The following is a 13342-nucleotide window of genomic DNA, read 5'->3' on the forward strand; positions in this document are numbered from 1 at the left end:
GACAAGTCCCCAATCACTGCCATGGGGAATTGGGATATATATTGTTTTTAACCAGAGGAAAGAGTGCCTCCTACTGGCCCTCCGACACCACTTCCAGCAGCATTCCAGGGACCAACCAGGACCAACCCTGCTTAGTTTCAGCAGAATGCCGGCAGAGGGATGCAGGGTGGCATGCTGCTGAAGCTAAGCAGGGTTGGTCCTGGTCGGTCCCTGGAATGCTTCATTACCCATTAGTACATTAAGCGTTATACACTGAGTGTATAAAACATTAGGATATAATATTGAGTTGCACCCCCTTTTGCCCTCAGAACAGCCTAAATTTGTCGGGGCATGGACTTTACAAGGTGTCGAGGCGTTCCACAGGGATGCTGGCCCGTGTTGACTTCAATGCTTCCCACACTTGTGTCAAGTTGGCTGGATGTCCTTTGGGTGCAGGACCATTCTTGATACACACGGGAAACTGTTGAGCGTAAAAAACCCAGCAGCTTTGCAGTTCTTGACACACTCAAACCTGTTCACCCTCTGAATGGTATACATACACGATCCGTGTCCCAATTGTCTCCAGTCTTAAAAATCCTTCTTTAACCTGTCTTCTCCCCTTCATCTACACTGATTGAAGTGGATTTAACAGGTGACACCAATGACGGATCATAGCTTTCACCTGGATTCATCTGGTCAATCTGTCATGGAAAGAGCAAGTGTTCCTAATGTTTTGTACACTCAGTGTGTATGTAGCTGCACACCTCAAGCAAATTAGAACACTATGTTTTTTAATAGTCCTAAGTTTTAGTTCAAGATGTAAGGAAAGCATAATTAAGACTACACCATGATGTTTAAACACAAACATAAAACATTGTGGCTTTTTGCATTTTATTTATATATTTATTGGATTCGGGCAGTAGGTCCTTGTGAATATTGCTCCTCATGTTTCTATAATTTTGTAAGACTGTTTCTCTTTAAAGTCTCAGTCTTTAGAAAGCTTTGCTTTGAACAATTCATTCCTTTTTATCATTACTCTAAATGTTTTACTTTTAACTCATATTTGAGATTTCTCCAGTAACTACTGTCTTAACTGAAAGGATTACGGCCTCTGTCTGTACAAGAAAAATGTATTTTCGCACAACTTGAAACACCACGACTTAGAAATGCACTCATTATATCTTGCCCAAAGGCAGGGTCTCTTTTTCAGTATAAACACCGGTTTTACAAGTAGAACAAAACAGAAATAATACTTTATACAATATCTGAGAAATTTTTTTGATATATAGAATACATTATTTTTGTTTTTTTCACTACACATATCAAGATTCCAGCATTGAAAAATAAATTGTATTTCTTTAATCTATTCATATGACAACATATAAAATAGGTGCTTCTTTTTCTCCAACATCTTAGAAATGAAATCAAAGGTGCCCTTTCAAAAAGTAACCGGTAAAATTCAAGTCAGTATCTGTCAGGTTCCATGTTGAAGTGGCCATCAGTATTCAGCACTAGCTCCACACATAAACAGGAAAATTGAATAAGCAGACTCTGGTAGCCTCTCCAAGAACAGCATACGGTATCTTAATTCAATAAAAAAGTGCCTCTAATTGCAACCTGGTACTAGTTTCTGTCATTTCTGCTGGGTCTGTCCTTGAGATAATTGCGTATCTCAATCTCTTTTGCCAGTCTGGAAATTATGTTGGGCCTCTGATGGGAAATGGTGATAATGTTTGAGGAACAGGATAGTTAGTTCTATGTATAGACTTTCACACTGTATTCTCAGGTTTGATGAGTTGTTTGTTTGGATGTTTATATTTTTTATTAGAAATGATCTTAACCTCTTATGTGAAAGATTGTGAGGTATATCACCAAGGCTGATATCTAAAATCAGAGCAGAATTTGATCTCCTAAACTTGCCTTTTACCTTTTAAAAGTTGCTCTGATGTTCCTTTTGCCCTTGAGTAAGGTGGAGCTCGGAGTACAGAGCTTTTTCATTTTAATTAAAGCACTTCCTCTAGCTTCCTCTGAAAACATACACTAGAGACAAATTCCACAACAAGAAATAATACTCTGTTATCAGGCTGAAAGGATCCGTTTATCTACCAAGCAACCAAACCATGAAAGCACTTTAAAGTTCCTCGGATATGAATAATTAATCTGTTTATTTATCTGGGAAAATTATCCTTAAACGCTTTGAGCTGTGTTATTGCTTACTGCTTACGGCTATCTCTCCTCCTCTCCTCTTGGTGTGGCCTGCTAGAGTATTTCATTTGAAAAGTGCTTTGTGAAGAGGAGCCCTGGGATGGCAGGCTGATGAATCTACACAGACAGCTAGCCACACTTTATTATCATACTAACATATATCCTCCTGCCTCTGTTTAGTCTGAAAGGGCATGGATTTGAATAGCCAAACTGCCCAAGAGTAGTAAGTTAGTAAGTAATAAGAGTAACACTAATGGGGGATGTTACCGTTGTAAAGCTATTCAGAGTCATTCCTGAGAGCTATTTATTGTTTTTCTGTGATGCAAAAATGTATAGTTTGTGATTTGAACGGGGTGAGTTCATTATCTTCTTATTTAGCTTCCTGCTTGAGTATAAGACTGTCTATATTGCTCATTAGTTAGTAAAAACCAGCAAAGCCTGCCTTAGATGTTTCTTTTCCAGTGAGCTTGTAGTGAGCAATTCAGTTTCTTTTCCAGTGAGTTTGTAGTGAGCGATTCAGTGATTCAGAGTCCAGGTTTTAAGAATGGGTCTTGTTTCCCTTATGGCGGTATGCCCTATCATGCTACTCTGGTGTGGTGTCAGCTCCAGCGTGCAGAAATAAGGATGTTACAGACAAATCCACACTGTCAATACTCCCATCTGGACTGTGGATGCTATTATTTCACACTGTCACTCTCCCCACACAGCCTATAGTGCCTTCGGAAAGTATTCAGACCCCTTGACTTTTTCCACATTTTGTAACGTTATAGCCTCATTTTAAAATTGATTACATTTTTTTAAATCCTCAGCAATCTACACACAATACCCCATAATGACAAAGCGAAAACAGGTTTTTAGAAATTTTAGTGGCGCAGCGGTCAAAGGCACTGCATCTCAGTGCTAGAGACATCACGACAGACCCTGGTCCGATTCCAGGCTGTATCACAACCGGCCGTGATTGGGATTCCCATAGGGTGGCGCACAATTGGCCCAGCGTTGTCTGGGTTAGTGCTTGGCTGGGGTGGTCCGTCATTGTAAATAAGAATTTGTTCTTAACTGACTTGGTAAAGGTAAAAAGGTAAAAAGGTAAAAAATAAATAAAAATTAAATACCTTATTTACATAAGTATTCAGACCCTTTGCTACGAGACACGAAATGGATGTCAGGTGCATCTCGTTTCCATTGATCATCCTTGAGATGTTTCTACAACTTGATTAAAGTTCACCTGTGGTAAATTCAATTGATTGGACATAATTTGGAAGGGCACACAACTGTCTATATAAGGTCCCACAGTTGACAGTGCATGTCAGAGCAAAAACCAAGCCATGAGGTTGAAGTAATTGTCCGTAGATTTCCGAGACAGGATCTGGGGAAGGGTACCAAAACATTTCTGCAGCATTGAAGGTCCCCAAAAACACAGTGGCCTCCATCATTCTTAAATGGAAGAAATTTGGAACCATCAAGACTCTTCCTAGAGCTGGCCACCCGGCCAAACTGAGCAATCGGGTAAGAAGGGCCTTGGTCAGGGAGGTGACCAAGAACCCAATGGTCCCTCTGACAGAGCTCCAGAGTTCCTCTGTGAAGATTGGAGAACCTTCCAGAAGGACAACCTTCCAGACGGACAACCATCTCTGCAGCACTCCACCAATCAGGCCTTTATGGTAGGGTGGCCAGACGGTAGCCACTCCTCAGTAAAAGGCACATGATAGCCCGCTTGGAGTTTGCTGAAAGGCAGCTAAAGACTCTCAGACCATGAGAAACAAGATTCTCAGGTCTGATGAAACCAAGATGGAACACTTTTGGCCTGAATGCCAAGCGTCGCGTCTGGAGGAAACCTGGCACCTTCCCTACGGTGAAGAATGGTGGTGGCAGCATCATGCTGTGGGGATGTTTTTCAGCGGCAGGGACTGGGAAACTAGTCAGGATCGAGGCAAAGATGAACGGCACAAAGTACAGAGAAATCCTTGATGAAAACCTGCTCCAGAGCGCTCAGGACCTCAGACTGGGGCAAAGTTTCACCTTCCAACAGGACAATGACCCTAAGCACACAGCCAAGACAACGCAGGAGTGGTTTCAGGACAAGTCTCTGAATGTCCATGAGTGGCCCAATCAGAGCCCGGACTTGAACTAGATCAAATATCTCTGGAGAGACCTGAAAATAGCTGTACAGCAACGCTCCCCATCCAACCTGACAGAGCTTGAGAGGATCTGCAGAGAAGAATGGGAGAAACTCTCCAAATACAGGTGTGCCAAGCTTGTAGTGTCATACCAAGGAAGACTCAAGGCTGTAATCGCTGCCAAAGGTTCTTCAACAAAGTACTGAGTAAAAAGTCTGAGTACTTATAGTGGGGGGGGGGGGAAGTATTTGATCCCCTGCTGATTTTGTACGTTTGCCCACTGACAAAGAAAGGATCAGTCTATAATTTTAATGGTAGGTTTATTTGAACAGTGAGAGACAGAATAACAACAAAAATATCCAGAAAAACGCATGTCAAAAATGTTATGAATTGATTTGCATTTTAATGAGGGAAATAAGTATTGACCCCCTCTCAATCAGAAAGATTTTTAGCTCCCAGGTGTCTTTTATACAGGTAACGAGCTGAGATTAGGAGCATACTCTTAAAGGGAGTGCTCCTAACCGCAGCTTGTTACCTGTAAAAAAGACACCTGTCCACAGAAGCAATCAATCAATCAGATTCCAAACTCTCCACCATGGCCAAGACCAAAGAGCTCTCCAAGGATGTCAGGGACAAGATTGTAGACCTACACAAGGCTGGAATGGGCTACAAGACCATCGCCAATCAGCTTGATGAGAAGGTGACAACATTTGGTGCGATTTTTCGCAAATCGAAGAAACACAAATTAACTGTCAATATCCCTCGGCCTGGGGCTCCATGCAAGATCTCACCTCGTGGAGTTGCAATGATCATTAGAACGGTGAGGAATCAGCCCAGAACTACACGGGAGGATCTTGTCAATGATCTCAAGGCAGCTGGGACCATAGTCACCAAGAAAACAATTGGTAACACACTACGCCGTGAAGGACTGAAATCCTGCAGCGCCCGCAAGGTCCCCCTGCTCAAGAATACATATACATGCCCGTCTGAAGTTTGCCAATGAACATCTGAATGATTCAGAGGACAACTGGTGAAAGTGTTGTGGTCAGATGAGACCAAAATGGAGCTCTTTGACATCAACTCAACTCACCGTGTTTGGAGGAGGAAGAATGCTGCCTATGACCCCAAGAACACCATCTCCACCGTCAAACATGGAGGTGGAAACATTATGCTTTGGGGGTGTTTTTCTGCTAAGGGAACAGGACAACTTCACCGCATCAAAGGGACGATGGACGGGGCCATGTACCGTCAAATCTTGGGTGAGAACCTCCTTCCCTCAGCCAGGGCATTGAAAATCGGTCGTGGATGGGTATTCCAGTATGACAATGACCCAAAACACACGGCCAAGGCAACAAAGGAGTGGCTCAAGAAGAAGCACATTAAGGTCCTGGAGTGGCCTAGCCAGTCTCCAGACCTTAATCCCATAGAAAATCTGTGGAGGGAGCTGAAGGTTCGAGTTGCCAAACGTCAGCCTCGAAACCTTAATGACTTGGAGAAGATCTGCAAAGAGGAGTGGGACAAAATCCCTCCTGAGATGTATGCAAACCTGGTGGCCAACTACAAGAAACGTCTGACCTCTGTGATTGCCAACAAGGGTTTTGCCACCAAGTACTAAGTCATGTTTTGCAGAGGGGTCAAATACTTATTTCCCTCATTAAAATGAAAATCATTTTATAACATTTTTGACATACGTTTTTCTGGATATTTTTGTTGTTATACTGTCTCTCACTGTTCAAATAAACCTACTATTAAATTTATAGACTTATCATTTCTTTGTAAGTGGGCAAACATACAAAATCAGCAGGGGATCAAATACTTTTTTCCCCCACTGTATGTATATATGATATTTCAGTTTATTTATTTTTTTTAATTTGCAAAAAATGCTAAAAAAACGTTTTTTCTTTTTCACATGTGGGGTATTATTATTATGGGGTATTATCAAAACAAATCAAATCAATTTGTATTGTCACATGTGCCGAATACTACAGGTGTAGACCTTACAGTGAAATGCTTACTTACAAGCCGTTAACCAACAATGCAGTTTTAAGAAAATACAAAAAAAGTAAGGAATAAGAACATCAAATAATTAAAGAGCAGCAGTAAATAATAATAGCGGGGCTATATACAGAGGGTACCGGTACAGAGGCAATGTGCGGGGGCACCAGTATCGAGGTAATTGAGGTAATATGTACATGTAGGTAGAGTTATTAAAGTGACTATGCATAATAACAGAGAGTAGCAGCAGTGTAGCGGGCAGGGGGCAATGCAAATAGTCTGGTTAGCCATTTGATTAGCTGTTCAGGAGTCTTATGGCTTGAGAGTAGAAGCTGTTTAGAAGCCTCTTGGACCTAGACTTGGAACTCCGGTACCGCTTGCCGTGCGGTAGCAGAGAGAACAGTCTATGACTAGTGTGGCTGGAGTCTTTGACCATTTTTTGGGCCTTCCTCTGACACCGCCTGGTTTAGAGGTCCTGGATGGCAGGAAGCTTGGCCCCAGTGATGTACTGGGCCGTACTCAGTACCCTCTGTAGTGCCTTGCGGTCGGAGGCCAAGCAGTTGCCATACCAGGCAGTGATGAAACCCGTCATGATGCGCACGATGGTGCAGCTGTAAAACCTTTTAAGGATCTGAGGACCCATGCCAAATCTTTTCAGTCTCCTGAGGGGGAATAGGATTTGTCGTGCCCTCTTCATGACTGTCTTGGTGTGCTTGGACCATGTTAGGTTGTTGGTGATGTGGACGCCAAGGAACTTGAAGCTCTCAACCTGCTCCACTACAGCCCTGTCAATGAGAATTGGGGCATGCTCGGTCCTCCTTTTCCAGTAGTCCACAATCATCTCCGTTGTCTTGATCACATTGAGGGGGAGGTTGTTGTCCTTGCACCACACAGTCAGGTGTCTGACCTCCTCCCTATAGGCTCTCTCATCGTTGTCGGTGATCAGGCCTTTCACTGTTGTGTCATCAGCAAACTTAATGATGGAGTTGGAGTCGTGCCTGGCCGTGCAGTCATGAGTGAACAGGGAGTACAGGATGGGACTGAGCACGCACCCCTTAGGGTCCCCCGTGTTGAGGATTAGTGTGGCGGATGTGTTGTTATCTACTCTTACCACCTGGGGGCGGCCCATCAGGAAGTCGAGGATCCAGTTGCAGAGGGAGGTGTTTAGTCCCAGCGTCCTTAGCTTAGTGATGCGCTTTGAGGGCACTATGGTGTTGAACGTTGAGCTGTAGTCAATGAATAGCATTCTCACATAGGTGTTCCTTTTGTCCAGGTGTGAAAGGGCAGTGTGGATTGCAGTAGAGATTGCATCATCTGTGGATCTGTTGGTGCGGTATGCAAATTGGAGTGGGTCTAGGGTTTCTTGGATAATGTTGTTGATGTGAGCCATGACCAGCCTTTTAAAGCATTTCATGGCTACAGACGTGAGTGCTACGGATCGGTAGTCATTTAAGCAGGTTACCTCAGTGTTCTTGGGCACAGGGACTATGGTTGTCTGCTTGACACATGTTTGTATTATAGACTCAGACAGGGAGAGGTTGAAAATGTCAGTGAAGACACTTGCCAGTTGGTCAGCGTATGCTCGGAGTACACGTTCTGGTAATCCGTCTGGCCCTGCGGCCTTGTGAATGTTGACCTGTTTAAATGTCTTACTTACATCGGCTGCAGACAGCGTGATCACACAGTCGTCCGGAACAGCTGATGCTCTCATGCATGTTTCAGTGTTTCTTGCATCGAAGCGAGCATAGAGTTTATGTAGCTCGTCTGGTAGGCTTGTGTCACTGGGCAGCTCTCTGCTGTGCTTCCCTTTGTAGTCTGTAATAGTTTGCAAGCCCTGCCACATCCGACGAGCATCAGAGCTGTCGTAGTATGATTCGATCTTAGTCCTGTATTGACACTTTGCTTGTTTGATGGTTCGTCTTAGGGCATAGCAGGATTTCTTTTAAGCTTCTGGGTTAGAGTCCCGCTCCTTGAAAGCGGCAGCTCTACCCTTTAGCTCAGTGCGGATGTTGCCTGTAATCCATGGCTTCTGGTTTGGGTATGTACGTACAGTCACTGTGGGGAGGACGTCATCAATGCACTTATTGATGAAGCCAGTGACTGATGTAGTGTACTCCTCAATGCCAGAAGAATCCCTGAACATATTCAAGTCTGTTCTAGCAAAACAGTTCTGTAGCTTAGCATCTGCTTCATCTGACCACTTTTTTATTGACCGAGTCACTGGTGCTTCCTGCTTAAATGTTTGCTTGTAAGCAGGAATCATGAGGATAGAATTATAGTCCGATTTGCCAAATGGAGGGCTTTGTACTCTGTGTGTGGAGTAAAGGTGGTCGAGAGTTTTTTTCCCCCTCTGGTTGCACATTTAACATGCTGGTGGAAATTTGGTGAAACGGATTTAAGTTTAACTACATTAAAGTCCCCGGCCACTAGGAGCGCCGTCTCTGAATGAGCGTTTTCCTGTTTGCTTATGGTGGTATACAGCTCATTGAGTGCGGTTTTAGTGCTAGCATCGGTCTGTGGTGGTATGTAGACAGCTACGAAAATTACAGATGAAAACTCTCTAGATAGATAGTGTGTTATACAGCTTATCGAGAAACTCTACCACAGGCAAGCAAAACCTTGAGACTTCCGTAGATATCGTGCACCAGCTGTTGTTTACATATATGCATAGGCCCCCGTCCCGTGTCTTACCAGAGGCTGCTGTTTTATCCTGCCGATAGAGTGTATAACCCACCAGCTGTATGTTCTTAATGTTATCGTTCAGCCACGACTCGATGAAACATAAGAAATTACAGTTTTTAATGTCCCGTTGGTAGGATATACGTGCTTCCAGTTCGTCCCATTTATTTTCCAGTGATTGAACATTAGCTAACAGGACGGAAGGCAAGGGCAGGTTAGCCACTCGTCGCCTGATCCTCACAAGGCACCCTGATCTTTTGCCGCAAAATCTCAGTTTCCTTCTCCAGCAAATACCGGGGATCTGGGCCTGGACGGGTGTCTGTAGTACCTCCCTCCCGTCTGACTCATTGAAGAAAAACTGTTTGTCTAATCTGAGGTGAGTAATCGCAGAAGCTCTTTTTGGTCATAAAGACGGTAGCAGCAACATTATGTACAAAACAAGTTACGAACAATGCGAAAAAAAAAAAAAAAAAAGCATGGTTGGTTAAGAGCCGATAAGACGGCAGCCACCCCCTCTAGCGCCATCTTCATATTATGTGTAGATTGATGAGGAAAAAACAACTTAATACATTTTAGAATAAGGCTGTAACCTAACAAAATGTGAAAAAAGTCAAGGTGTCTGAATATTTTCTGAAAGTACTGTATGCTGCCCCCAGCCTCCCAGCACACCCTCCCCTCTGTACACACATGCTTACAGCGCACATCTGGGAAAACATGCAGACAAATCATGGCCTTCAAAGCAAATCTATTTCAAAGAGATGTGTGGGACTTTAGACAAGGGGTTTATTGATTGTCTGTTTTAACTGTCGCAGTAATATTCAGCAGCTCAGCAGTTAACAGTGGAAAGAGCTCTTTATGATAATATATTTGGGGAAGAAAATAATGCTGTAAGCAGGAAATCACAAGGAGGATCGATAGATTTCAGAATTCAAAGCATGAAATAGCCTACTTTTCATGTCTGGCTGCTAAAAGTTATACATACATTTATAGTACAGGTGTATCAGAAATGTGTATTTTATACCATGCATAAACATGCATTTATTTATTGTTGACTGAATTCAGCCACTCGACTATACTCTCTGTTAATGCATCTGGACAACCTCAAAGCAAAGCTCATCACATATTGTCTTTGGCTGAAAAAAACTCAGTCAGTAACATCAGACAGGCTACAGTCCATTGACCTTGAAATCATACAGGGATGAGGGGATGGACAAAAGTTGCAATCAAACACTGTTACAGTACACACTCTACACTGAGAGTACAAAACATTAATATTGAGTTGTACCCGCCCTTTTGCCCTCAGAACAGACTAAATTTGTCGGGGCATGGACTCTACAAGGTGTCGACTCTACAAGGTATCTTGCCCATTCACCCTCTGAATGGTACACATACATGTACACAATCTCAATGTCTCAATTGTCTTGAGGTTTATCTTCTTGCATCTAGGCGTTCCGCTAACGGAACCCCGTTCCGCCAGCGGAATGCCTAGCCAACAGCCAATGGAACAGCAGGGCGCAAAATTCAAAACATCAAAAATCTCAAACATATGACTATTTTGCAGCATTTTAAAGATACACTTCTCCTGATTCCAACCACGTCCGATTTCAAAAAGGCTTTACAGCGAAAGCAAAACATTAGATTATGTTAGGACACCACCTAAACAAGAAAAGCCACACAGCCATTTTCCTAGCAAGGAGATGTGTCACAAAAACCCCAAATCCAGCTAAAATGAAGCACTAACCTTTGACGATCTTCATCAGATGACACTCCTAGGACATCATGTTACACAATACATGTATGTTTTGTTCGATCAAGTTCATATTTATATCCAAAAACAGCATTTTACATTGGCGCGTGATGTTCAGAAAATGATTAGCCTCCAAAACTTCCGGTGAATGACCACAATGTGCACATTCATTTACAGAAATACTCATCATAAACGTTGACAAAATATATAACAATTATTTAAAGAATTATAGATTTACTACCTCTTAATGCAACCGCTGTGTCAGATTTCAAAATAACTTTATGGAGAAAGCACATTGTTCAATATTCTGAGTACATAGCTCAACCATCAATGCAAGCTATACAGTTAGCCGTCAAGCCACGGCGTCATCAAAACTCTAAAATACTGTTATAAATATTTTCTTACCTTTGGTGATCTTCGGCGGAATGCACTCGGAAGGACTCCCACTTCCACAACAAATGTTCATTTGTTTGATAAAGTCCATAATTTATGTCCAAATATCTCTGTTTTGTTGGCGCGTCCAGAACACTATTCCAAAAGGCACGAGACGGGGGCGCAAATCAATAGACGAAAAGCTCAAAAGTTCCATTACCGTTTGTAGAAATATGTCAAATGCTATTTCCAATCAAACCTTAGGGTGTTTTTAACATAAACAATCGATAATATTCCAACCGGACAATAGCGTATTCATTACAGAAGAAAAATAAAATGCTATCCATGTGTGAATGCGCATGAAATAACTACATGACCTCAGACAGTACACTGCATGAACCGGCTGTTATTCGGTCAAAATTCACCATAGAAGACTCAAACAACTTTGAAAGACTGTTGACATCTAGTGGAAGCCTTAGGAAGTGCAAGTTGACCCCACAGACACTGTAGTTTCAATAGAAAATGGTCTGAAAGACTACAATTCTCAGACTTCCCACTTGCTAGTTGGATTTTTCTCAGGTTTTTACCTGCCATATGAGTTCTGTTATACTCACAGACATCATTCAAACAGTTTTAGAAACTTCAGAGTGTTTTCTATCCAAATCTACTAATAATATGCAAATATTTGACTCTGGGCCCGAGTAGTAGGCCGTTTAATTTGGGTACGTTTTTCATCCGGCCGTGAAAATACTGCCCCCTACAGCGAAGAGGTTAAAAATCCTTCTTTAATTTGTCTCCTCCCCTTCATCTACACTGACTGAAGTGCCATGAATGAGGGATCATAGCTTTCACCTGGATTCACCTGGTCAGTCTATGTCATGGAAAGAGCATAATGTTTTGAACACTGTGAATATTATTCAGGACACATTTTTAACTAGTACATATACTGTATGTACAATAGGCTAAGAATAGGGTTGAAGTCCCATCCTGTACTCCGTGTTCACTCATGACTGCACGGCCAGGCACGACTCCAACACCATTAAGTTTGCAGATGACACATCAGTGATCACCTGATCACCGACAACGATGAGACAGCCTATAGGGAGGAGGTCAGAGACCTGACCATGTGGTGCAAGGACAACAACCTCTCCCTCAACGTGATCAAGACAAAGGAGATGATTGTGGACTACAGGAAAAGGAGAACCGAGCATGCCCCCATTCTCATCGACAGGGCTGTAGTGGAGCAGGTTGAGAGCTTCAAGTTCCTTGGCTTCCACATCTCCAACAAACTAACATGGTCCAAGCACACCAAGACAGTTGTGAAGAAGGCATGACAAAACCTATTCCCCCTCAGGAGACTGAAAAGATTTGGCATGGGTCCTCAGATCCTCAAAAGGTTTTACAGCTGCACCATCGAGAGCATCCTGATGGGTTGCATCACTGCCTGGTATGGCAACTGCTTGGCCTTCGACCGCAAGGCATTACAGAGGGTTGTGCGTATGGCCCAGTACATCACCGGGGCCAAGCTTCCTGCCATCCAGAACCTCTATACCAGTCGGTGTCAGAGGAAGCCCTAAGCATTGTCAAAGACTCTAGCCACACTAGTCATAGACTGTTTTCTCTGCTACCGCACGGCAAGCGGTACCGGAGCGCCAAGTCTCGGTCCAAGAGGCTTCTAAACAGCTTCTACCCCCAAGCCATAAGACTCCTGAACATCTATTCAAATGGCCACCCAGACTATTTGCATTGCCTCCCCCCCTTCTACACTGCTGCTACTCTCTGTTATTATCTATGCATACTCACTTTAATAACTCTACCGACATGTACATATTACCTCAATTACCTTGACACTGGTGCCCCCGCACATTGACTCTGTAGCGGTACCCCCTGTATATAGCCTCGCTATTGTTATTTTACTGCTACTCTTTAATTATTTGTTACTTTTATCTCTTACTTTTTTTGTATTTTCTTCAAACTGCATTGTTGGTTAAGGACTTGTAAGTAGGCATTTCACTGCAAGGTCTACACCTGTTGTATTCGGCGCATGTGACAAATACAATTTGATTTGATTTGAAGGGGAATTGCAGTGCAAGAGCACAGGGACACTTGCCTGGATGTTCTGTATTGTAGCAGCTGTGGCAAGGTGGCTCAAGTGTGGAGTCAAAGTGAGCTCCCATTATCTTTGTTTTTTTCTTCGTCTGCGTGGGAATTTGGCTGTAATTACATTTATCAGTTTGAAGAGGTAATT

At 43.0% G+C, this 13342-nt stretch overlaps 1 protein-coding gene across 1 annotated transcript in view; it reads left to right on the top strand.

Annotated features, from left to right (window-relative positions):
• si:ch211-51h4.2 (uncharacterized) overlaps window positions 1–13342 on the top strand; it is a 108903-nt gene that overhangs the window by 35433 nt on the left and 60128 nt on the right. The window lies entirely within an intron of this gene.

Source organism: Salmo salar, chromosome 10, assembly GCF_965601325.2.
Source record: "Salmo salar chromosome 10, fSalSal1, whole genome shotgun sequence".
In the NCBI taxonomy this organism is placed as follows: domain Eukaryota; kingdom Metazoa; phylum Chordata; class Actinopteri; order Salmoniformes; family Salmonidae; genus Salmo; species Salmo salar.